The sequence below is a fragment of the Eleutherodactylus coqui genome, chromosome 4 (assembly GCF_035609145.1).
Source record: "Eleutherodactylus coqui strain aEleCoq1 chromosome 4, aEleCoq1.hap1, whole genome shotgun sequence".
NCBI classification, from domain to species: domain Eukaryota; kingdom Metazoa; phylum Chordata; class Amphibia; order Anura; family Eleutherodactylidae; genus Eleutherodactylus; species Eleutherodactylus coqui.
The window spans coordinates 2,041,281-2,066,027 of record NC_089840.1 but is presented as its reverse complement, the minus strand read 5'-3'; the positions used below and the strand labels follow the sequence as shown (position 1 = coordinate 2,066,027).

General features: G+C 50.4%; 1 protein-coding gene across 2 annotated transcripts in view; it reads left to right on the top strand.

The window, feature by feature from the left end:
* Window positions 1-24,747, top strand: part of B3GALT5 (beta-1,3-galactosyltransferase 5) — a 47,115-nt gene that overhangs the window by 5,244 nt on the left and 17,124 nt on the right. The window lies entirely within an intron of this gene.

Genomic DNA, 24,747 nt, shown 5'->3' with positions numbered 1-24,747 from the left:
CATGAAGTAAGCTCTAGGCTGGACCTGGAGAGTCTATTGATCTCGTATATCTGGACTTCTCTAAAGCATTTGACACCGGGGGCGTGGCCAAGCAGCCGAGCTGACCGGCCGCATGTAAAAAGAGCTCCCGCGTAAACCGGCAGAAACCACCATCCTGCACTGATCCTGAGGACCCTTTGACCCGACCATACCTCCCCGGAGCGGGGGGAGAGAGCAGAGCCTTCTGCGGCACCTCCGATGGAGACAGTATTGGCGGCGTACCCGCGGCACTGTGGGCGCTGCCATCTTGCGGCAGCACGGAGCGGCCTTGGAGGGAGTAAGGACGGTGAGAGAGGACACAGAAAGGTTCCCCTGAACGAGGAAGGGAGCGGCAGTGACGGCGCAGGTGCTGCGAGTACGCAGGTAGGTAGGACTGTGGGGCTGAAACCCCTGTACAGCTCTAAATACAAGAGCCGAACTTTTCCTGCCATCGTGGGGGGGGGGGGGGGGGGGCAGCGGGGAAGCTGCAGAGCAGGCATTGCAGAAAGGCAGAGGAGAGATCCACCCTGATGAAGCCAGCCACAGATACCGCTAGGCTGTTAACGTCACTGAAAGCCAGGGAGGATCAGATTCCAACACGCTACTGACGTGTTTCAGAGCAGCATAACCTGTCACCGGCAGGCAGGAGAGCATCTTGTACCCACTCCTATAGTGGCTGCACAAGTGGACAAAAAGGGACGCTTCCACGTTAGTGTTCTCACTGACAGTCGCTGTTCTAAACGGACACTCAAAATAACCCACACCCCAGACAGGAGTCATTTATAGGCCCCATAAGTGGTACCTTGCATAAGCTGCAGAATTCTCTTCAAAGCAAAAATATATACCGGCCTTCTCATGGGTCCCACCAGGCAGAATTCATCCGTCGACAAGCTTAAAGCATTCACTAGAGGGAAAACCCGTAAAGACCCTGGCCCTGAACCCACCCGCTTCAGCGACAAGACCAGCAGCGAACGACGCAAGCCCAGGCCCAGCTGAAGGTCCGGTGCAAACCCTACAACAGCTATCTGAGCAGCTCCTGGCAGCAATTCAAACGTCCACGGCTACCCATACTGGGAAAATAGACGAGGTCAAGATGGACGTGAGCCTACTGAGACAAGACCGCCAAAACCTGAGAGAGCGAGTCGCTAGCACAGAAGAAACAATCTCTACTTTGGATGACCCCGTCCCCCCAATGTCGGCTGCAGTACGAGAACTCACACAGAAAGGCGGGGATCGGCGACAAAAAGCAGATGATCTTGAAAATCGCTCGCGGCGGAATAATCTACGCATAGTGGGACTGCCAGAGCGTGCGGAGGGACCGGGACCTGAAAGTTTATGGACCGGTGGCTGCGTGGACTTTCCCCAATGCCAGCCTATCACAAGTCTTCGTGGTGGAGAGAGCCCTCAGAGTGCCAATGAAAGCGCCTATACCGGGTGCCCCACCTAGACCTCTGCTGGCAAAACTACTGAATCCCTGAGACAGAGATACGATCCTACAGGCTGCTGGGAGGCCCTCTGCGCTACGAGAAGGCTGCAGGATCCATCTTCCCAGATTTTTCAGCGGATCTCCAAAAGCAAAGGGCTTTGTTCTTCGGCATTAAACCACAACTCGGAGACCTGCAGCTCCCGTACTCCATGGCGTATCCGGCGCGCCTGCGAGAGGTGGATGGAGACCGCACCCACTTCTCCTCTTCACCATCGGAGGCAGAAGATTGGCTGCACACCAGACGCCGACCAGAATGACTAATGTATACATAACCAGGTGCTGCGACTCCTGCGCCACAAATGGACATATCCCTAAACCGCCTAAACACAATCCAGAGACTTTATACTGGCCTGAGGCTGACCACCGGGATCGCTATCGTTTGCCATGGGTCACAGCGCCTCTTCTCGCTGCGAACAGTGTTGGGTCTCCCCCCCTGTCCAAAATCCTCGGCCTCCCTCCTCCCCCCCTCCCTCCCTCTCCCTCCTCTCCCTACTCCGCTGACACTGTGACCCAGCACTAAAAAACGATTTTGGGGTGTTGGAGAGAGGGATAGGTCCCCCCTCCCTTTTTGCTAACACTCATTGGGTTGATGCCGGTTTTGTTTGTTTTGTCTACAGATTACCCACCTGATTGCACCTCAGGTATAGCCGAGATTTAAGCCATGTAGGTTCCCCCTAATGCCCCGAATACTAACTTTACAGAGTATTTGGTGACTGTTTAATCCCAAGTTATTGAAATTCTAGAGCTGATAGTTCACTGCCGTAATGACATACTGGATGCATCACGGGCTCCATAACTGTCCTAACAATACACTGAAATACTATGACACGGTGTATGATAGAAACGTCAGCGGGGGGGGGGGGGGGGGGGCGCCTGGCAGACAGAAGCATGTAGGAAAAGCCATCCGGACTCCATTGACCTGTCATCACCCATGGCGGAGGTAATCATTGTGTCCCTGAATGTCAGAGGCGTGGGATCAATAATAACTAGAGATGAGCGAGCACACTGGTCCGAGCTTGATGCTCGTTCGAGTATTAGGGTGTTCGAGATGCTCGTTACTCGAGACGAGCACCACGCGGTACTCGTCTCGTATTAAACGAGCACTGACCATTGAATTCAATGGAGCCGGCAATACAGCCGGCTCCATTGAAAGCAATGGGCTGCCGGCGAGCGCGGGATGAATTTTCGGAAAGGGCTTAAAAATATAAGCCCTTACCTGAAAATCATCCTAAAATGTGTAAAAAGTAAAAAAAAAAAAAAAAAAATACTCACCTTGTCCCGGCAGAACGATGTTAGCCCATTGAATTCAATGGAGACGGCAGTACAGCTGGCTCCATTGAAAGCAATGGGCTGCCGGCGATCGCGGGATGAATTTTTGGGAAGGGGTTAAAAATATAAGCCCTTCCCTGCAATTCATCCAGAAATGTGTAAAAATAAAAAAAATATATATACTCACCTGGTCCCGGCAGACGGAGTTCAGCTGCGGCCAGCTGGCAGTTCTCCTGCCTGCTGAATGAGCTGCCTCTGATTGGTCACAGCCTGACCAATCAGAGGCAGATCTCACTCACACCCATTCATGAATTCATGAATGGGTGAGTGAGTGTTGCCTCCGATTGGCTCAGGGCAGCTCTCAGCTGAATGACAACAGTTCAGCACCACAGTGCAGGGGACAGCAGGAGAAGACGCGGCTGTGCCCCGGCAGCTGAAGGGAGGTGAGTATCTATTTTTTTTTTGTTTTTTGAATCACTTTTAATTCATTTCCAGGGAATGGCTTATATGTAAAGCCCTTCCCTGAAAAAGAATTCAGGTGTGCCAGCGGACCATTGTCTTCAATGGAGTCGCCGGCAGCAGCGGCTCCATTGGAGAGAATGCCTGCATTTTTATTCTTTTTTACACTAAAATCTTTCTTTTTCAGGTAAGGGCTTATATTTTTAACCCCTTCCCGAAAATTCATCCCGCGCTCGCCGGCAGCCCATTGCTTTCAATGGGCTAACATCGTTCTTCTCTGCCACAGCTGTTACAGCTGTGGCAGAGGAGAACGATCGTTATGCTGATAGTGGGGGGGGGGGGGGTCTCACTCTTGCCACTATTGTGGCTTAATAGTGAGACCTCGGAGCCCGAAATGCAGCTCTGCATGTTGCTCCTCGCCTGCCCTATCCATTTCTGTGTTTTTTACATGACTTTGGTGATTTGCTAAGATTTTCACAAATGAAAACCTTAGCGGAGCACCAGTCATATGCAAAAATGCTCGAGTCGCCCATTGACTTCAATGGGGTTCGTTACTCGAAACGAACTCTCGAGCATCACTGAAAGTTCGACTCGAGTAACGAGCACCCGAGCATTTTGGTGCTCGCTCATCTGTAATAATAACCCCTGGAGACCGCACATATTAGGCCTGCAGGAGACCCACCTCACACCCCGTACTACCAGAGTTCTGTCAAAACCATGGGAGAGATGGTACAGTGCTGGAGGGGTACAAAGAAGGACAACTAAACTAATACCTGGAATGACGGGACTGGAATACCCAGAGAGGCACCAAAACTGGGATTATTCACCCCGGAAAACAGACGGCTAAGGGGCGACCAAATAACTCTGTATAAATCCATGAGGGGACGATACAAGGATCTCTGCCAGGATCTGTTTATACCCAGGACTGCGACGGTAACAAGAGGGCATCCGCTACGTCTAGAGGAAAGCAGGTTTCATCACCAACATAGAAAGGGATTCTTTACTGTAAGAGCAGTGAGACTGTGGAACTCTCTGCCTGAGGACGTGGTGATGGCAGGATCCATAGAGGAGGTTAGGAGGGACTGGATGTCTGTCTATGATATTACAGGATATAGACATTAGGTGAGCAGCGGGTTGGTGATCCGGGCCTTACAGACAGGTAGGTACTATCAGAGGTTGGTCCGGGGATTATTCTGACTGCCATTAGGGAGTCGGGAAGGAATTTTCCCCCAAATGGGCTAATTGGCTTCTGCTCTTGGGGTTTTTGCCTTCCTTTGGATCAACAAGGGGGGGGGGGGACAGGCTGAACTAGATGGACATGGTCTCCCTTCAGCCTCACAGACTGTGGTACATGCCCTATACTGCCCTCTACCTGCACTGTATATAGTCCTGGCAGATTTGTGGCCTCATTGAATATTTCTAGGCTCAGCCGACGCCGCGGGGCTCTAGAACATCCAGATATCTACATAATAGTAATAATGGAAAGTAGAGAAGTAAATGAGGAGCTGGGAGATTACTGCAGCGGGCAGGATAATCCTCCGGATGGCACAATGTTGCTTCTGATGTCCTCTAAGAGGATTATCCGGACACTTATAATATGAGCATTCCGAATGATAATGTTTCCCAGCGCAGCGGTCACTGCCACTGATGAGACGCCATTGGCTGTCCTTGTAGACCCAACCATAAAGAAGGCGGCGGCTCCAGACCGCAACTGTAGAAAGTCAAGCATTCATGTGCTGCTGAAAGGGTTAACAGCCGAAATCGGATTAGTCAACCATTTGCAGGTTCTTCCCTGTGGCCGATCGCTCGGATGCGGAAAGAATTAGAAAAACGTGGCCTACAGGTGGTAAGAGGTATTTCAGTTCAGTTCCATTCACTGCAGTGTGGCTGAGCTGTAATACCAGACACAACCTGCCGACAGGTCTGGCGCTGTTGTTAGCCATGTTGTTCTAATTCTGGACAGTGAGGGATAAATCCTGGAAGTAAACAAAACATTTGACCAAGAAGGAAAAAGGAGAATAAAGCGCACAAATAAACGGGTGGGGACAATTGGGGAACTCAGGAAGTCTCCATGGAGAATCCAGAAGACCTACCCAGAAGGACCTCCTGAAGGAACACAAGTCATGAGGCCACCGGGACGGCAAACTGATGGTCCTTACAATGATAAGCGACTGACCACGCATGACGGGCGGCAGCGAGAGATCTGTCATGCATTAGAAGGGGCTCTCCAGCCTCGTAAAACTAAAGGTCTACAATCAATAGGGGTTCGGCCGGGGCGCCCCTACCATGAGGCGACCTCAGGGAGGTGGCGGGTTGCCTCCCAGCTGGTATTTATTTTTTACTAGCCATATTAATGGCCACCTGTAGTTCTGGTCTGGCAGTGGCGGGGGCCTCCACTGCTGTAATCAGAGTGTGACCGCTAACCTCTCCCCGATCCTGCACACAGCAAAAATACTGGGGGGGGGGAGGGGGGGGGGGGGTCAGAGGTCACACTCTGATCACAGAAGCGAAAACTGGGCCCGAACTATAGACCAACTATGGGGCCACTATTACTACTGCAGCCACTAATAGGATCACTGACAGAAGTCAATAATACTACTGGGGGACCTATGGGGGCACTTCACACTTTGCCTCAAGCAACAGAAAGGCTTTGGGTTTCCTGGCGTCCATTACTCGAAATTCCCACCAGTCACCTAATTGAAGCCTCCTCAGTGTTTACATCTGAGTATGACTCTCTTCGCACACAGAGCGCCTTATTATTTCTTGTGGCCAGTCTGAGTACTGCAGGCGTGACCTATTGAAGTGAATGACACAAGACTGCAGTACTCAGAACGACCACTATCAATAATATGGCGCTCTGTGTATGAAGAGAGTCATGCTCAGAAGTAAACAATGAAGAGGCTGCAGAGCACATACAAGCATGGCGCCCCCCTCAGTCAGCTGATCAGCGGGCACCCCAAGCCACAGACCCCCACTGATCAGATACAAATGGACGACTGAGGAAAGACCATCAGTTTTATAAGGTTGGAGAACTCCTTTAAAGGGACTTAAAAGACTTAAATGTGTGTAAAATGTAAAAATATGTGAAAGGGAGGGCTAGCCATAAAGAGGAGCGGTCACACTTATATTAGCCACAAACTATGTCATCAAAAAGTCAGACCCCTAATCACTGGGTGCGTTATTACTGTGTAACTTAGTGTGTAAGGCCAAAAGAAGCCCCCCCTTCCCCTCCAGTTCAGCCTACTACCCCCCTGTGAATAATCCCCGGATCACGGACCCTCCTGAGTAAATCAGTGATGTAACATGTAATATTGTAACACTCGAAAAAGACGTCCAGAACCTCTTATACTCTTATATCATATCACCCTATCCTCAGGCAGAGAGTTCCAGAGTCTCACTGCTCTAGAAGTAGAGAGCGCCCCCTTGTTACAGTCCTAGGTATCACAGATGAAGGGAGAGATCTCTGTACTGACCCCTGATATATGTATACATAGTTTATAGGTCACCACTGTGAGGGACACTATTACTACTGGGGGCCACTGTGGGTTACACTATTTCCACTGGGGCCACTGTGGGTTACACTATTTCCACTGGGGCCACTGTGGGGTACACTATTTCTACTGGGGCCACTGTGGGGTACACTATTACACTCAAGGAGACCCTATTTCTACTAGGGCCACTGTGGGGGTCAATGTTACTACTGAGGCCACTGTGGGGTCAATGTTACTACTGGAGCCACTGTGGGGGTCACTATTAGTACTGAAGCCACTATGTGGTGAGGGCACTATAACTACTGAAGCCACTGTGGGGGACAGTATTACTACTGTGACAACTGTGGGGGACACTTTTACTACTGGTGCCACTGTGGGAGACACTATTATGACTAGGGCCACTGTGGGGGACACTATAACTATTGAGGCCACTGTTGGGGGACACTTATTACCGAGGCCATTGTAGGGGACAGTATTACTACTGACGCCACTAGGGGGGACAATATTACTTCTGGGGCCACTGTGATGGATACTATTACCACTGCGGCCACTGTGGGTGATATTATAACTAGTGGAACCACTGTGGGGTCCACCCTAACTACTGGAGCTACTTCGGGGGACAATATTACTACTATGGCCAATGTGGTGATAACTATTACTACTGAGGCCACTGCTGGGGTCACTGTTCCTACTGTAGCCACTCTGGGGGGTTTCTATTACTACTGGGGCCCCTGAGGGGCACATTGTTACTACTGGAGCCATTGTGGGGGACAGTAGAACTATTGGAACCACTGTTGGGGATACTATTACTACTGGGGCCACTCTAGGGGGACTTTATTATTACTGACGCCACTGTAAGGGACACTATTACTACTGAGACAAGTGTGAAGGTCACTATTACTACTGGAGCCACTTAGGGGGTCATTATTACGTCTGGAGTCACTATAGTTGACAATATTACTACTGGAGCCACTGTTGGGGACAATATTACTACTGGGCCCACTGTGGAGGTTACTATTACTGCTGGGGCCAATAGAAGGAAAAATAATACTACTGAGGCCACTACGAGAGTCACTATTACTACTGGGGCTAATATAGGGGTCACTATTACTACTGAGGAAACTATGGGGGTCATTATTACTAATGGGGGTGATATAGGGGACACAATTACTACTGAGGACACTGTGGTGTCACTATTCCTACTGGAGCCACTGTGGGGGACATTATTACTACTGGAGCTACTGTGTGGAACACTATAACTGCTGGAGCTATGGGGGGACAGTATTATTACTGTGACCACTGTGGGTGACACTATTACTAATGGGGGACACTGAAGGGGACACTATTACTTCTGTGGCCACTGCAGAGGAACCTATTACACACTAGGGCCACTGTGAAGATCACTATTACTACTTGGGCAAATATAAGGGACAATATTACTACTGGGGCTACTGTGGGGGTCATTATTACTTCTGGGACCACTGTGGCAGTCACTATTACTGCTGGAGCCACTTTGGAGGACACTATAACTGCTGGAGCCACTGTGGGCGACACTGTTACTACTGGAGCCACTGCGGGGCGGGGGTCACTTTTACTACTGGAGCCACTGTGGGGGACACTATAACTACTGGAATCACTGTGGGGGATACTATTACTACTAGAGCCACTCTAGGGGGACACTATTACTACTGAGGCAAGTGTGCGGGTTACTACTACTGGAGCCACAGGGGGGGGGGGGGGACATTATTACTACTGGAGCCACTTTCGGAGTCATTATTTGTGGAGTCACTGTAAGGGACAATATTACTACTGGAGCCACTGTGGGGGACACTATTACTACTGAGGCGACTGTGGAGGTCACTATTACTACTGGGGTTGATATAGGAGGCACATTTACTACTGAGGCCGCTGTGGGGTAAATATTACTACTGTGGCCTCTATGGGGGACAATATTACTACTGGAGCCACTGTGGGGTTCACTATTACTACTGGGGCTGATATAGAGGTCATTGTTACTACTGAGGCAACTGTGGGGGTCACTATTGCTACTGGGGCAAACATTGGGGACACTATGACTACTGAAGCCACTGTGGGGTTCAATATTATTACTGAAGCCACTGTGTGGGACACTATTACTACTGGAGCCACTGTGTGGGAGGACACTATTACTACTGGATCCACTGTGTGGGACACTATTACTACTTGAGCCACTGTGTGGGACACTATTACTACTGGAGCCACTGTGGGGTTCAATATTACTACTGAAGCCACTGTGTGGGACACTATTACTACTGGAGCCACTATGGGGGAGAATATTACTACTGGAGCCACTGTGGGGGTCACTATTACTACTGGGGCTGATATAGAGGTCATTGTTTCTACTGAGGCAACTGTGGGGGTCACTATTGCTACTGGGGCAAACATTGGGGACACTATTACTACTGGAGCCACTGTGGGGTTCAATATTACTACTGAAGCCACTGTGTGGGACACTATTACTACTGGAGCCACTGTGTGGGACACTATTACTACTGGAGCCACTGTGTGGGACACTATTACTACTAGAGCCACTGTGTGGGACACTATTACTACTGGAGCCACTGTGGGATTCAATATTACTGCTGGAGCCACTGTGTGGGACACTATTACTACTGGAGCCACTATGGGGTTTACTATTACTACGGGGCTAATATAGGGGTCACTATTACTCCTACGGCCACTGTGGGGGTCACTGTTACTACTAGTGCTGATATGGGGTACACTATTTCTACTAAGTCCACTGTGGGGGCTAGTATTACTACAGCGGCCACTATTACTACTCAGGCTAATATAGGGGACACTGTTATGAATGAGACCACTGTCGGGGTAACTATTACTACTGGGTCCACTGTGGGGGTCACTATTACTGCAGAGGCTAATATAGGGGTCACTATTAGTATTGAGGCCACTGTGGGGGTCACTATTACTACGGAGACTACTCTGCATGTGGAAGCGTACCCTTTAGCAGACTTAGGCTATGGATTTCAGCAGAACATCCACAGCAGAAACTTCTGCTGCAAATTCGGCCACATTTTAGCATCCAATAGACCATCTTGATTGTAAATGAGCCGCGCATCCACAGCTGATGTCACAATATGTGGCGCTCTCCTCACCTCCTTCAAAGGCTTCCCGCTGTCAGCGCCCCCGGCTTCTGGTTTCTAGCACTGCTGGTCAGGTGAGGCTACTACAGACCGCTGGGAACCAGAAGCCAGGACACTCTGACAGTAGGAAGCCTTCGGAGGAGGTGAGCAGGCACGCCGCATATTATGACATCAGCTGTGGACACCAACAGTGCCGATTTTAACAGGTTTTTTTGGATGTGGAAATGCTGCCGAATTTGCTCCCTGCCTTTTTTGAAATGGTCCTGCACTTTTTATAATGACGGAGCTAAAATCACATGTGTTCATAGGCCCCGCCCCCTGGTCACACCCCTCTGTCTCTCTTTGACTCTGGGAAAATTTGGTCAACTGACAATATTCCATGTGTGGTCTGACTAGTGAATTGTAGAGAAGAAGAATAATGTTCTCGTCATGCGCCCCTAGACCTCTTCTGATGCCCCCATGGTCCTTTGTGCCTTGGTAGCAGCTGCCTGACACTGGTTGCTCCAGTTAGGTTTACAGTTATAACCCCCCAGTCCTTCTCTATGTTGGGGTCCCCAGTGGTTTCCCATGCAGTGTGTAATGGTGACATGTATCTCCTGCCGTGTGCAGACCCTCACCTGTATCCGTGTTACCCCTCAGCTGACAGTATTCTGCATCTATATGCACCCATATACAGATCTATAGGGACCCTCATTCTGTCCTCTTCTCTTGATATCTTACATCGTTTTGTATCATCAGCAAATATTAATATTTTACTGCACAATCCTCCTACTAGGTCAATAATCAGTAGATTAAAAAGATTAGGGCCCAATACTGCCCCCTGTTGTACCCCATTAGTAACCATGACCCCTCCAATATTACGCTCTGCGGTACCACACTACTACCCCTCCAATACTGCCCCCTGTGGTACTCCACTACTAATCATGACTCCTCCAATACAGACCCTGTTGTGCCCCACTAGTAACAATGATCTTTCTAATACTGATCCCTGTGGTACCCCACTAGTATTTGTAACCCCTCCAATACTGCCCCCTGTGGCACCCCACTAGTAACAGTGATCTTTCTAATACTGATCCCTGTGGTACCCCACTAGTAATGGTGAACCCTCCAATACTGCCCCCTGTGGTACCTCACTAGTAATGGTGACCCCTCCATTACAACCGCCTGAGGTACCCCACTAGTAAGGGTGACTTCTCCAATACTGCCCCCTGCGGTACCCCACTAGTAAGGGTGACTTCTCCAATACTGCCCCCTGCGGTACCCCACTAGTAAGGGTGACTTCTCCAATACTGCCCCCTGCGGTACCCCACTAGTAACCTCTCCAATACTGAACCCTGTGGTACCCCACTAGTATTTGTAACCCCTCCAATACTGCCCCCTGTGGCACCCCACTAGTAACAGTGATCTTTCTAATACTGCCCCCTGTGGTACCCCACTAGTAATCTCTCCAATACTGACCCCTGTGGTACCCCACTAGTATTTGTAACCCCTCCAACACTGCCTCCTGTGGTACCCCACTAGTAACGGTGACCCCTCCAGTACTGTTCTCTGTGGTACAGGACATGTAGTACAGGAAGAGAGCGGTAAAAGACATGCACAGTGGAGGTAGAGGACGATATAGGGAGTTGGTAAGGTAGAGGGCTGTATAAAACGTGTAGTGCAGGTAGAGGGCGGTATAGGAGGTGTAGTGCAGGTAGAGGGCGGTATAGGACGTGTAGTGCAGGTAGAGGGCGGTATAGGACGTGTAGTGCAGGTAGAGGGCGGTATAGGACGTGTAGTGCAGGTAGAGGGCGGTATAGGACGTGTAGTGCAGGTAGAGGGCGGTATAGGATGTGTAGTGCAGGTAGAGGGCGGTATAGGACGTGTAGTGCAGGTAGAGGGCGGTATAGGATGTGTAGTGCAGGTAGAGGGCGGTATAGGACGTGTAGTGCAGGTAGAGGGCTGTATAAAACGTGTAGTGCAGGTAGAGGGCGGTATAGGACGTGTAGTGCAGGTAGAGGGCGGTATAGGACGTGTAGTGCAGGTAGAGGGCGGTATAGGACGTGTAGTGCAGGTAGAGGGCGGTATAGGACGTGTAGTGCAGGTAGAGGGCGGTATAGGACGTGTAGTGCAGGTAGAGGGCGGTATAGGACGTGTAGTGCAGGTAGAGGGCGGTATAGGACGTGTAGTGCAGGTAGAGGGCGGTATAGGACGTGTAGTGCAGGTAGATGGCGGTACAGGACATGTAGTACAGGTAGATGGCGGTACAGTATGGGTAGTACAGGTAGATGGCGGTACAGGACATGTAGTACAGGTAGATGGCGGTACAGTATGGGTAGTACAGGTAGAGGGCGGTATAGGACGTGTAGTGCAGGTAGAGGGCGGTATAGGACGTGTAGTGCAGGTAGAGGGCGGTATAGGACGTGTAGTGCAGGTAGAGGGCGGTATAGGATGTGTAGTGCAGGTAGAGGGCGGTATAGGACGTGTAGTGCAGGTAGAGGGCGGTATAGGATGTGTAGTGCAGGTAGAGGGCGGTATAGGACGTGTAGTGCAGGTAGAGGGCGGTATAGGACGTGTAGTGCAGGTAGAGGGCGGTATAGGACGTGTAGTGCAGGTAGAGGGCGGTATAGGACGTGTAGTGCAGGTAGATGGCGGTACAGGACATGTAGTACAGGTAGATGGCGGTACAGTATGGGTAGTACAGGTAGATGGCGGTACAGGACATGTAGTACAGGTAGATGGCGGTACAGGACATGTAGTACAGGTAGATGGCGGTACAGTATGGGTAGTACAGGTAGAGGGCGGTATAGGACGTGTAGTGCAGGTAGAGGGCGGTATAGGACGTGTAGTGCAGGTAGAGGGCGGTATAGGACGTGTAGTGCAGGTAGAGGGCGGTATAGGATGTGTAGTGCAGGTAGAGGGCGGTATAGGACGTGTAGTGCAGGTAGAGGGCGGTATAGGATGTGTAGTGCAGGTAGAGGGCGGTATAGGACGTGTAGTGCAGGTAGAGGGCGGTATAGGACGTGTAGTGCAGGTAGAGGGCGGTATAGGACGTGTAGTGCAGGTAGATGGCGGTACAGGACATGTAGTACAGGTAGATGGCGGTACAGTATGGGTAGTACAGGTAGATGGCGGTACAGGACATGTAGTACAGGTAGAGGGTAGTACAGTATGCGTAGTATTCTTCATATAACGACTAGAGAAGGGCTGAACAGGACTGGTCATTCGCGAGTCCTTAGCTCTGCTGTAAATTGCAGGTACTGATATAGCAGAGCTGAGTTTGTCACTGTTTTTCCGGCGTCTCGTTATAAGGTCTCTGTATGTGACGAGTTCCTCTCCTGGCCGCTCTCATTACTTTTCGTGCCAGTGTCCCCAGCTGATTACAATATGGAGGCTGTGGGAATAATTAGCGCAGTGTTGTGTTGATGGCAGCGGAGCTCGTTGTCGGGGCCGCAGCTGCCGTGGTTCACGTGTGCCCCTGAATAATGGAAAAACGTGGCACCACCAGTCCTGTTGAGTCGCATGCTCCGGGCTCGTTCGCTTTTTTGCTTTTATTCCGGCTGTTTCATTTTTGGGGCAGAAAGACAGAATTTAAATGGCATGAAGTGTTGCTGTTTTTCTCATTGATTTCAGCGCTTTTGTTCGGATTCCATTCTGTTCTGGTTCCTTTTTTTTACTGGAACGCGTAGCGCGGTCTGCGATCTTAAATCACCCCACAGGCAGGGCTTAATAGATTCAAACCCATAGCAGGAGCTCCGGCAGGGCCCAGACTGCCATGGGCAGCAAACACCCACAATCCCATGGGCAGCCATTTAAATGCATTGAACCGCAGCATCTAAGTGGTTAAGCGGTTGGGTGTCGGCGTGCGCTGCATATGGAGCGAGCCCAGCAATCCGAGCCCACTCCATACTCCATCTGCACACATCCAGCCATGATTAACCGGGTTGTGTGAAAGGGTTAACTGGAGGTTTGGGGTCCCCCATTAGAGAGGAAGCAGATACTCTCTATGAACGCAGTGAGGCCACACGAGGCACATGATGATCGATCGGGATGAAGGGTGAGGCGCCTCCTTATCTACCCGGGGGGCTACAACTGCAGCAGTCGGCCCTTCAAGTTGTGGAGCTGCAGCCGCCATGTTTCACATCATGGATCCACCTACTCATGGACACCAAACAAGGGAGGCCGGAACCGGGGCCCGCAGGGCCGTAGGTGAAGGCGATCATGACGGGGTTAACGGGGAGGAAAGGGTTAATATTTTAAATGAAAATAAGGTGAGGTGGAGGTTAAAAGGGAGGGGGTGTAATGAGGGGGAGCAAAGGTTTATGGGATAGAAAGACCGGGAAGAAAAGGGGGAGGAGTCATTCCGGGAGCAGCAGAGGAAGAAGAAGGACCTGGAACCTGGACGGGGAGAAGAGTCCCACCCACCCGCCCTTAGAGTTAGGGGTAGGAGGGGGTTAGGTAAATCGTCATAGCAGCGGTTAGGGAGGGGTCCTTGGAGTCAATATAAGAGGGGGTAAGGGGGGAGGCAGGGGTTAGTAGAGTTACCTCCTCCCCCCTCTGGTTAGTTTTAAATTGTAGGTGGGTCTGTCGCCTCTTGTTTGGCAGGGGGTTACCTGCTAAAGTTGTGGTTGTTAATAGCCGGGGTATGGCTAGATAGCCTCGGGGTCGGGAGGTTGGTGACTCGAGGTAAATGGCGAGTCTCCTGAGTCAGGTGATTGGAGACGGGAGGCGTAGTTTGGAAGATAGGGTTTCCCGAGTCAGGATTTTTAGGAGACGGGAGACAGTTACACCTATCTTCCTTGTTTTTTGGGTGAGGCGACAGATAATTTTGTGGGGAACTCCAAGGATCTCTCCATAGTAGTTAGGATCAGGGTTAAAAAAGTGTTATTCAGGATTTATTGTTGTATGTTATAATAAAATTGGCTGCTGTGGCCAAATTTAATCCAAAAAGAAGTTGTCGGTGTTTATTTTAGATAAGCTAGGTTAAAAGGGGTAATGGGGGGGTAAGTGGTCACAGCGACGACTCCGTTGTACCTAGTCATGATATGTGATTCTGTGCGTTCCAGGGGTCACACCGACGGGCAGAAATGCATCGGGTCCGAAAATATCACGGCTGTGGGCCAGGACCTTCGGATGCCCCTAATCCCTCGGTGCCTGGGTTGTGTATACTGTATATACTCTTCAGCGTCTGCCTAGATCCACTCCGCTTTCCCCGGATCAGACCGGCGGCAGCGATTTTTAAAACTTGGAGTATTAGTCGGAGTAAAAAATCCCTTGTGTGAATGAGGCCATTCAAATGATTGTCTTCTGTCCTGTGGAACTTCTGTTCTTGTATTTGGTCATCTGTGTGAATACGGCCCGCACCGTAGGAAAGTGTGAGAGCGGAGCAATGCACTGCGCCAATCACACAACCTGCCGTCCTGAGGTCAAGCAGTCCCAGCCTGAGGGCGGTGGTCACACAGCTGGGCTCCCCACTCATGGATGCCTGGTGGTTGGCCTCCACCGTGGAGGGAGTTCTAGTCAGACGCTAACGGAGTCTTTGCTCCAGATCTTCAAGTATCAATGACTTCCTGTGAGGCCACAAGTGGATTGGTGTCCTGGCTGCATTGGGTTAGCGGAGGGGCAGTAGTCCTTATTATGACGCCCCCTGGTGTCCTGGCTGCATTGTCTGAGGGGGCCGGAGGGGCGGTAGTCCTTATTATGACGCCCCCTGGTGTCCTGGCTGCATTGTCTGAGGGGGTCGGAGGGGCAGTAGTCCTTATTATGACGCCCCCTGGTGTCCTGGCTGCATTGTCTGAGGGGGCCGGAGGGGCGGTAGTCCTTATTATGACGCCCCCTGGTGTCCTGGCTGCATTGTCTGAGGGGGTCGGAGGGGCAGTAGTCCTTATTATGATGCCCCCTGGTATCCTGGCTGCATTGTCCGTTGGGTTAGCGGAGGGGCAGTAGTCTGTCGTAGAATTCCTTTGCGGAACCACGGCTTACTCAATTTGGAATGTTTACACCCCTCCATATTAATTCTGAATTGATAATGCGCATAAGAAGTTTCCACACTGACACGAGGTTCAGCATGCATAGCTTCCTCAATTCTAACTTTAATGATCGGCGTGTAGCCTGTTTTAAGAGTTTAACATATCTGCCCATCTGGGCAGGTCAAAGATTACATAGATACAACGTATTGTTTAATTATTGGATAAGCATCTTGCAATTCTTCCATCCTCCGGTCATCTGTGATTGGCCATCAGGTGGTGGATGGAATGAGTGGGTTGTCTTGGAGCCACGTGGGGTTCCTTCGATATGATTGGATGTCACATCATGAACTATAAATTGCACAAACCTCCCATGTTATTCGCGTCTGTTTCCAGTAAAGTCGCTGGGGAAATTTTCGCGGTAACTTGAAAGCGGAAGCTTGTCTCAGATTCGGTTCATTGTCTACTTCCTAGTTCCTTTAATCACCCATGCAACCGGACAAACAGATATATTTATATCTTGGTTGCGTGCTAAATTCCATCCAGCAGAGTTTATAAAACAGATATTTCATATAAGCGGAAGTGCCTATTGCATAACTGTAAGAACATTATATTTGTAGCAAGACAGAAAGCAAATATGTATACAGAATGTTAAATTGACAACTGTCTACTGCCAAGGCCCACCGATCCATATAGATATATACTGGGCTTCCACCACAAGTCCTTATTATGACGCCCCCTGGTGTCCTGGCTGCATTGTCTGAGGGGGCCGGAGGGTCGGTAGTCCTTATTATGACGCCCCCTGGTGTCCTGGCTGCATTGTCTGAGGGGGCCGGAGGGGCAGTAGTCCTTATTATGACGCCCCCTGGTGTCCTGGCTGCATTGTCTGAGGGGGCCGGAGGGGCAGTAGTCCTTATTATGACGCCCCCTGGTGTCCTGGCTGCATTGTCTGAGGGGGCCGGAGGGGCAGTAGTCCTTATTATGACGCCCCCTGGTGTCCTGGCTGCATTGTCTGAGGGGGCCGGAGGGGCAGTAGTCCTTATTATGACGCCCCCTGGTGTCCTGGCTGCATTGTCCGTTGGGTTAGCGGAGGGGCAGTAGTCCTTATTATGACGCCCCCTGGTGTCCTGGCTGCATTGTCTGAGGGGGCCGGAGGGGCAGTAGTCCTTATTATGACGCCCCCTGGTGTCCTGGCTGCATTGTCTGAGGGGGCCGGAGGGGCAGTAGTCCTTATTATGACGCCCCCTGGTGTCCTGGCTGCATTGTCTGAGGGGGCCGGAGGGGCAGTAGTCCTTATTATGACGCCCCCTGGTGTCCTGGCTGCATTGTCTGAGGGGGTCGGAGGGGCAGTAGTCCTTATTATGACGCCCCCTGGTGTCCTGGCTGCATTGTCCGTTGGGTTAGCGGAGGGGCAGTAGTCCTTATTATGACGCCCCCTGGTGTCCTGGCTGCATTGTCTGAGGGGGCCGGAGGGGCAGTAGTCCTTATTATGACGCCCCCTGGTGTTTTGGCCCCTCTTGCATTATGCACTTTTACATGTTTTTTACTTGTTTGTCCAATAAAGTTTCCATTTTCTGTGTATTTTGGCGTTTTTCACACTTCCTGTCTTGTGTCTTTGGTTTCTTGGTATTTAGTCAGTGCCAGCCACGCCTGCTTTCATGTAACAATGGCGGGAAAGCTGATTGGGCGCTGATTACTGAATGTACTAATATTACTGGTATTTCTATGCATTTCATGAAATATATCTACTTTTACTTTGAATTGATAGAAATTTTATGTTTTTTTGCTTTTGTACATTTTTATTTTTTGAGTAAAGCCAGCTTCACACGGACGAGAAAATCGTGTAAGACGCAGCGAAATATGGCCAAAATGTTGAATTGGGCTCCATCCAGAGGATCTGTGTATACACTCGGCCCGCCCATGGATGATGTAAAAAGATGGCCGGCAGAGGCGTGACTCAAGGCTTGGAAACTAAGGCTGCGGCGGCGGGCTAGGACTTTTTAACTTTTTTCAAAATCTTAATTTTCCTGATGTTGCGTTTCATGAACTTTTGCTACATGTCAGTTTTCCGGTGTCAGTTTGTACCTGCTGGAGAACTAGAGCTGAATGCAGATAAGAGCCCTCCGGCTAGTAGCTGCTTTCAGCTAAAGGCTTCATTTGCTGAGTAGCGACCTAATAGTTTATGCACAGGGATGGCTCTAGGCCGCCGCTTGTCTTCCTCACTTTGTGTTTTATCATCTAATTCCTTTATCTCCTGTTCCCTGGCGGCCAGAACTTGGACCGGCATGATTTTCATTCCGCCATCGCTGCTGTTCAGCACTAAGAGGCCGTGCGGGGCGGCTCGAGAGATGTAGGAACCACTTTGTCTCCATGAGCGAACAGCTAGCGGCGGGCGGCTCATGTTCGGGTCTGGCAGGTCTCACCCATAGAGACCGCAGGATAAAGAAGATGAATCCGCAGCAGAAAGCTTCTCCCCCTCCCAAGGGTCGGACCTCCATGAAGTCGCCAGTGAGGAGCTTAAAACCAAAGCACAGTCCACTATATAAACAGGGACCGGCAGCAGATCCGGGTGCAGTGGAACCAATGGTCTTTATTCACCCATCACCAATGACAGCGACGTTTCGGCTGAAGAGCCTTCCTCATGTCCATAAAACATACTGCATGCCAGGTAATGTATAGCATGATTGTCATTAGCATCCACCAATCACAGTAATCCACCTGTAGGTTAACTTGTGTCTTGATAGCAGTCCGTATATCCACCATGCACTATAAGGCTGCATGTCCGCGGCGTCCCAATGGGGCTATTGCGCATGCGCGGGAATGTATCAACTGCGCATGCGCCCGAGAATCCTCAGAGCACATGCACGGCGCCATTTCCTTGAAGACCAAATACGGGCTATATCAATTGGGAATAAACCCCAAGTGTATAATGGCCCAATCAATGTATTGCGCTCGCGCAGAGATATAAGTCTGTATTGCAGCGTAATGCCATTCTGTTGGAGGTCCATATGTAGAAAACATATAGTGATTGAAGGTGGAAGGAGGATTGCAGCAATACCGAGCGTCCGCCAGAGAAATGAGAAGATATAGCAATCTGCCATGTAGAGGTGAATGTTCATTCCATGAATCCATACCCAATAGCGCGATGACACATATATATATATATATAGAAAGAGGCCATATCTACAAATTGGAGTTCATTATAACAGGGTATATGTGATATATAATGTGACCCATGATGTATATTCCACATACTGATCACAAACACGGACATCATGCTCTATTTGGCCATGCTCTATCCTAGTGGGAATGTAATACATAACATGTCATACGCTCCCATATGTAAATCAGGATGAAGTCACCCCTACATGTAGAACCAGATGTAAAGTCTCCAATATATCGTTATTGAACATATAGATTCAAAGACCAAAAGGGGGAAAGTCCTAAATAAAGACCCCAAATGTAGTTGGACTATTTCTTATAAGACCTTCTGGACATCCGCAGCAGGTCAGGTGGATACGGCCATCAGATACAAGATATTCACATATATACAGAAAGACTAAGAAATACCCAACAAACTCCAGAAAATGATGATTTTAGGTCTCAAGTATGTGGCTGCTAAGCATATTCCATATTTAACCCCTTTGGTGCCATAGTATCCAGTTCGTATCGCGCCTCTTGGTAATATCGGGACATGGTCTATCACTCTGTATCTATTGACTGATCGCATGTCCCCGTTCGACAAAGTGCCCTGAGACCGGTGAATCTTTATTCTTAGTCCTGATGGTACTTTTGTGCTTCACCATTCGTGATCTAACCACCATGGAGGTTTCACCGACATACCCTAGGCCACATGGGCAGGTGATGAGGTAGACCACGAATGATGAAGCACGTGGGTATCGCTCTTCTATTGTATACTTATTGCCTCACAGTGGATATAAGAAGGGCTCCACAGCAAGAACGATTCAGACATGGAGAATTGCCTTTCTTTGATGGTTTAAGGGTTACTTGTTTCTGAATGTACCACTCCATCACCAATGTTGGATCCCCTTTTGTAGGCCATTAATGGAGTATTAACGAACTCTGGACCTTCCGGGCATCCTAACTTCAACAACGACCAATGCCTGAAATAGCACGACTGCGCATGCGCTCTGAGGATTCTTGGGTGCATGTGCAGTTGATACATTCCCGCGCATGCGCGATAGCCCCATTGGGACGCCGCGGACATGCAGCCTTACAGTGCATGGTGGATATACGGACTGCTATCAAGATACAGGTGGATTACTGTGAGGTATGAACTACTGTGATTGGCAGATGCTAACGATAATTAGGCTACACATTACCTGGCATGTAGTATGACCATGAGGAAGGCTCTTCAGCCGAAACGTCGCTGTCATTGGTGATGGGTGAATAAAGACCACTGGCTCCACTGCGCCCGGATCTGCTGCCAGTCCCTGTTTATATAGTTCACCCATAGAGACCGGATCCACTCAGGCGTCCTGTATGCACAGAACCACGACGGCATTAATTCCATCATTTGGTCCGAACATGATGCTCTATGATTACCCCCGCCGCATACATGCTGTGCCACCTAAGAAAAAGACACTTGACAATAGTGTGCTGTGCTGTCCGCTCACTTCATATGTCTCACGACCCACTGCTTGCTCCGGCGGGTTCACCGGCCCCGGTCCTGGGCTTAAACAGCAGAGAATTACATGCAGGACAAAGTGTCATCCAGGCTGCTTGCAGAATAAAATGTATAATCTTCCTTTATTTAAACATATTTAAAATTTGCCAGGTCTACACATCTCTGACCAGAGGCGTATCGGCTGCACAGAGCCTTCGTCAGGTCTACACATCTCTGACCAGAGGCGTATCGGCTGCACAGAGCCTTCGTCAGGTCTACACATCTCTGGACCAGAGGCGTATTGGCTGCACAGAGCCTTCGTCAGGTCTACACATCTCTGGACCAGAGGCGTATTGGCTGCACAGAGCCCTCGTCAGGTATACACATCTCTGACCAGAGGCGTATCGGCTGCACAGAGCCTTCGTCAGGTCTACACATCTCTGACCAGAGGCGGAGCGGCTGCACAGAGCCCTCGTCAGGTATATACATCTCTGACCAGAGGCGTATCGGCTGCACAGAGCCTTCGTCAGGTCTACACATCTCTGACCAGAGGCGTATCGGCTGCACAGAGCCTTCGTCAGGTCTACACATCTCTGGACCAGAGGCGTATTGGCTGCACAGAGCCTTCGTCAGGTCTACACATCTCTGGACCAGAGGCGTATTGGCTGCACAGAGCCCTCGTCAGGTATACACATCTCTGACCAGAGGCGTATCGGCTGCACAGAGCCTTCGTCAGGTCTACACATCTCTGACCAGAGGCGGAGCGGCTGCACAGAGCCCTCGTCAGGTCTACACATCTCTGGACAAGACGCGGAGCGGCTGCACAGAGCCTTCGTCAGGTCTACACATCTCTGGCCAGAGGCGTATCGGCTGCACAGAGCCTTCGTCAGGTCTACACATCTCTGGACCAGAGGCGTATTGGCTGCACAGAGCCTTCGTCAGGTCTACACTTCTCTGGACAAGACGCGTATCGGCTGCACAGAGCCTTCGTCAGGTCTACACATCTCTGACCAGAGGCGGAGCGGCTGCACAGAGCCTTCGTCAGGTATACACATCTCTGACCAGAGGCGGAGTGGCTGCACAGAGCCCTCGTCAGGTATACACATCTCTGACCAGAGGCGTATCGGTTGCACAGAGCCTTCGTCAGGTATACACATCTCTGACCAGAGGCGTATCGGCTGCACAGAGCCTTCGTCAGGTCTACACATCTCTGACCAGAGGCGTATCGGCTGCACAGAGCCTTCGTCAGGTCTACACATCTCTGACCAGAGGCGTATCGGCTGCACAGAGCCTTCGTCAGGTATACACATCTCTGACCAGAGGCGTATCGGTTGCACAGAGCCCTCGTCAGGTATACACATCTGTGACCAGAGGCGGAGCGGCTGCACAGAGCCTTCGTCAGGTCTACACATCTCTGGACCAGAGGCGTATTGGCTGCACAGAGCCTTCGTCAGGTCTACACATCTCTGGCCAGAGGCGTATCGGTTGCACAGAGCCCTCGTCAGGTATACACATCTCTGACCAGAGGCGGAGCGGCTGCACAGAGCCTTCGTCAGGTCTACGCATCTCTGGACAAGACGCGTATCGGCTGCACAGAGCCTTCGTCAGGTCTACACATCTCTGGCCAGAGGCGTATCGGCTGCACAGAGCCTTCGTCAGGTCTACACATCTCTGGACCAGAGGCGTATTGGCTGCACAGAGCCTTCGTCAGGTCTACACTTCTCTGGACAAGACGCGTATCGGCTGCACAGAGCCTTCGTCAGGGCTACACATCTCTGGACCAGAGGCGTATCGGCTGCACAGAGCCTTCGTCAGTGGTATGTGCCACCTACTCCACCACCCTGCCTGGAGGGGGCAGTCTGTTTCCAGCCTCTATATGGACTCTACTTATCGCACCCCTGATGACACCTAATCAGCTAGAAACGCGCCGGGTCTCGATTACTTCACCATCAGCTCCCAATCCGGGGGTCTGCACCCTCCCTCCTACTAGTGTTGATACTGTCCCCGCAGTATATATCGGGGATACATTGTGGAGGCTCTTAAGATTTATTGTTTACAAATAGTTTGTTTTTAATTGATGCCATTATTGCTGTTCTTTCCACTAAGGGTTAATAACACGGCTGGAGGATAAGGCCGATACAATCGGGGTGCCCCCCCCACCGGTGATAAAATAGCGCAAAAGCGCAGAATTCTACAATCCCTGCTTCCCAGTGCTTTCCCTCACATTTGCGATGTTTTCACTCCTGCAAAGTTGCAATTAAAAGAAATAGCGCCGCGTCTTCCTGCAGATTGTTTTTAATGGCCGCGGTTTCCCACGGAGCCTCCTTTTTATCACAACCCACCAACTAGCGACTTTCAATGATGCGTTTTGTTTTTGTTTATTCACTTTTTATGGAACGTTTTTCTTTATACCAGAGTTAAATATCACAGGGGGGGGGGGGGGCTTTACATATATATATATATATTAGCATTGCAGGGATCGGGCAGGCCGCTTCGAGTCATATATAGACATCGCTGTAAGTATTTCCTATATCTCATAGCTAGTCGCAGTCGCCCCTTCCTGCCCAGTTTCGTTCACTTAAAGGCTTTAGGCCGGCATGAGCGGCTGCCACCTGTCCCTGAGCGCTCATGCCTCTGAAAGCATGTAATAACCTTAAAGAATATTAACAAAGGGGGGGGGGAGGAAGAGAGAAGAAGGATAAGTGGGGCGGGGGTGGCGCTGTTGACTACAGGGTAGGGTCCAATATCTTGACCCACTCTGTTTATGCTGCTAACTTCGGCCTGCAGTCCGTGCGGGCCGCTGCTCTTGACACCGGGTTCTCCGCGTGTGCCCCTGCATACGAGTCGTCGCACCCTCCGTTTACAGAGTTAGAGGAGTTTTAATGGTGTCCGGTCCAGGCCGAAACAGCCTAGATGAGTTGCCGCATCTCCGCCGGGGGATTGCAGAGAGGCAGCCACCAGAGGGCATGCCCGACTCGATGCCCCTCGAGCTAGGCTCGCTCGAACCCATCAGGGGAAATATTACGGGCAGGAGTGAAGGGTTGGTTATGCCTTAGGACCTAGGAGGCGGCGGACCGCCTAGCTGGTGTATCATGTTTCCGTCCAGTTTGGGAAGCCTGTTATTTTCGGGTTAGATGTGGATGTTGGGGTGAGGTCCACTGAGTCTTTTTCAGTTTGCTATTTGAGGCTATCGTCACCTAATGTGTCGTGACTCTCTGCTCTCTGGGAGTTGGTGTGGTGTGATATAGTCGTGTGTAGTTTAGGTTGATTTCGCCAAGATGAGGGGTCCCGAGCCTCGGGGCCTAGTCCCCTGTTGTGGTGTTGGAGCGGCAGCTTACCCAAGGCGACCAGATGTTCAGGAAGGAGGTGGATGTTGAATTTGTCCAACTAAGGATCTCCTCAAACTGATGGATCGGCGCCATCTTTTCTTTCCACATCTTTATGGATGGGGTGTTGTGCTTCCCCAATAGAGGGGGATCAGTGCTGCTAGCATCTTTTTGAGGGTTAAATGTCTTATTCGGTCTACTCAATATTATGGCGTCCGGGGATAGCTGGGAGGCTTTCTTCAGGATTGTTGTGATTTCCTTTTCGATTTCTGCCCAGAAAGGTTTTATTTCCTTACCGTCCCACCAGATGTGCAGGTATGAGCCTGAGTTCTCTTGGCAACGCCAACACCTATCTGAGTCTGAGAGTCTGTAGGTGAGTAGCCACTCCGGGGTCTTATGCCATCTAGATAGGAGTTTGTAGTGGTTTTCCTGGAGACGCACGCATGTTGAGATGCCATGGGAGGATTTAAGTATTATTTCAGGTTCTGCGTCTGATATTTTGTGTCCAGCTCCTTCTCCCAGGACGTGATGGCGGTCGGTCCGGCTAAGTTCTGAGTTGTTGTAAAGTTTTGGGTTAGGTAAGAGATTTTCCTTTATTCCATATTTTGATTTTTTATTAGTCTTTCGAATTCTGTTGTCGGTCTTGATGATGGATGTTCCCTTTTGAAGTCTGAGATTACATTTGAGATGTAATGGTGGAGGTGCTGGTTGGTGTGAGAGGGAGTCCCAGGTCTCACAGATGCCCCTCAATAGTATGTCAAAGCCCTTGGAGCGATATATTTTAGGGCTGGGGAGCCACATGAGGGAGTTGTTTCCATAGGTTAATTGCGTGATTTTCCTCAACTTGCATTTTTTATCGGAGATATCCGGTCCAACCATCTGTTCAGGTTGATTGCCTTGTAGTAATCCGTCATGTCAGGCAGCCCCCCCCTGTATTGCCTTCTCTTGGACATTAGTGAATATGCTATCCGCGGGCGTTTGTATTT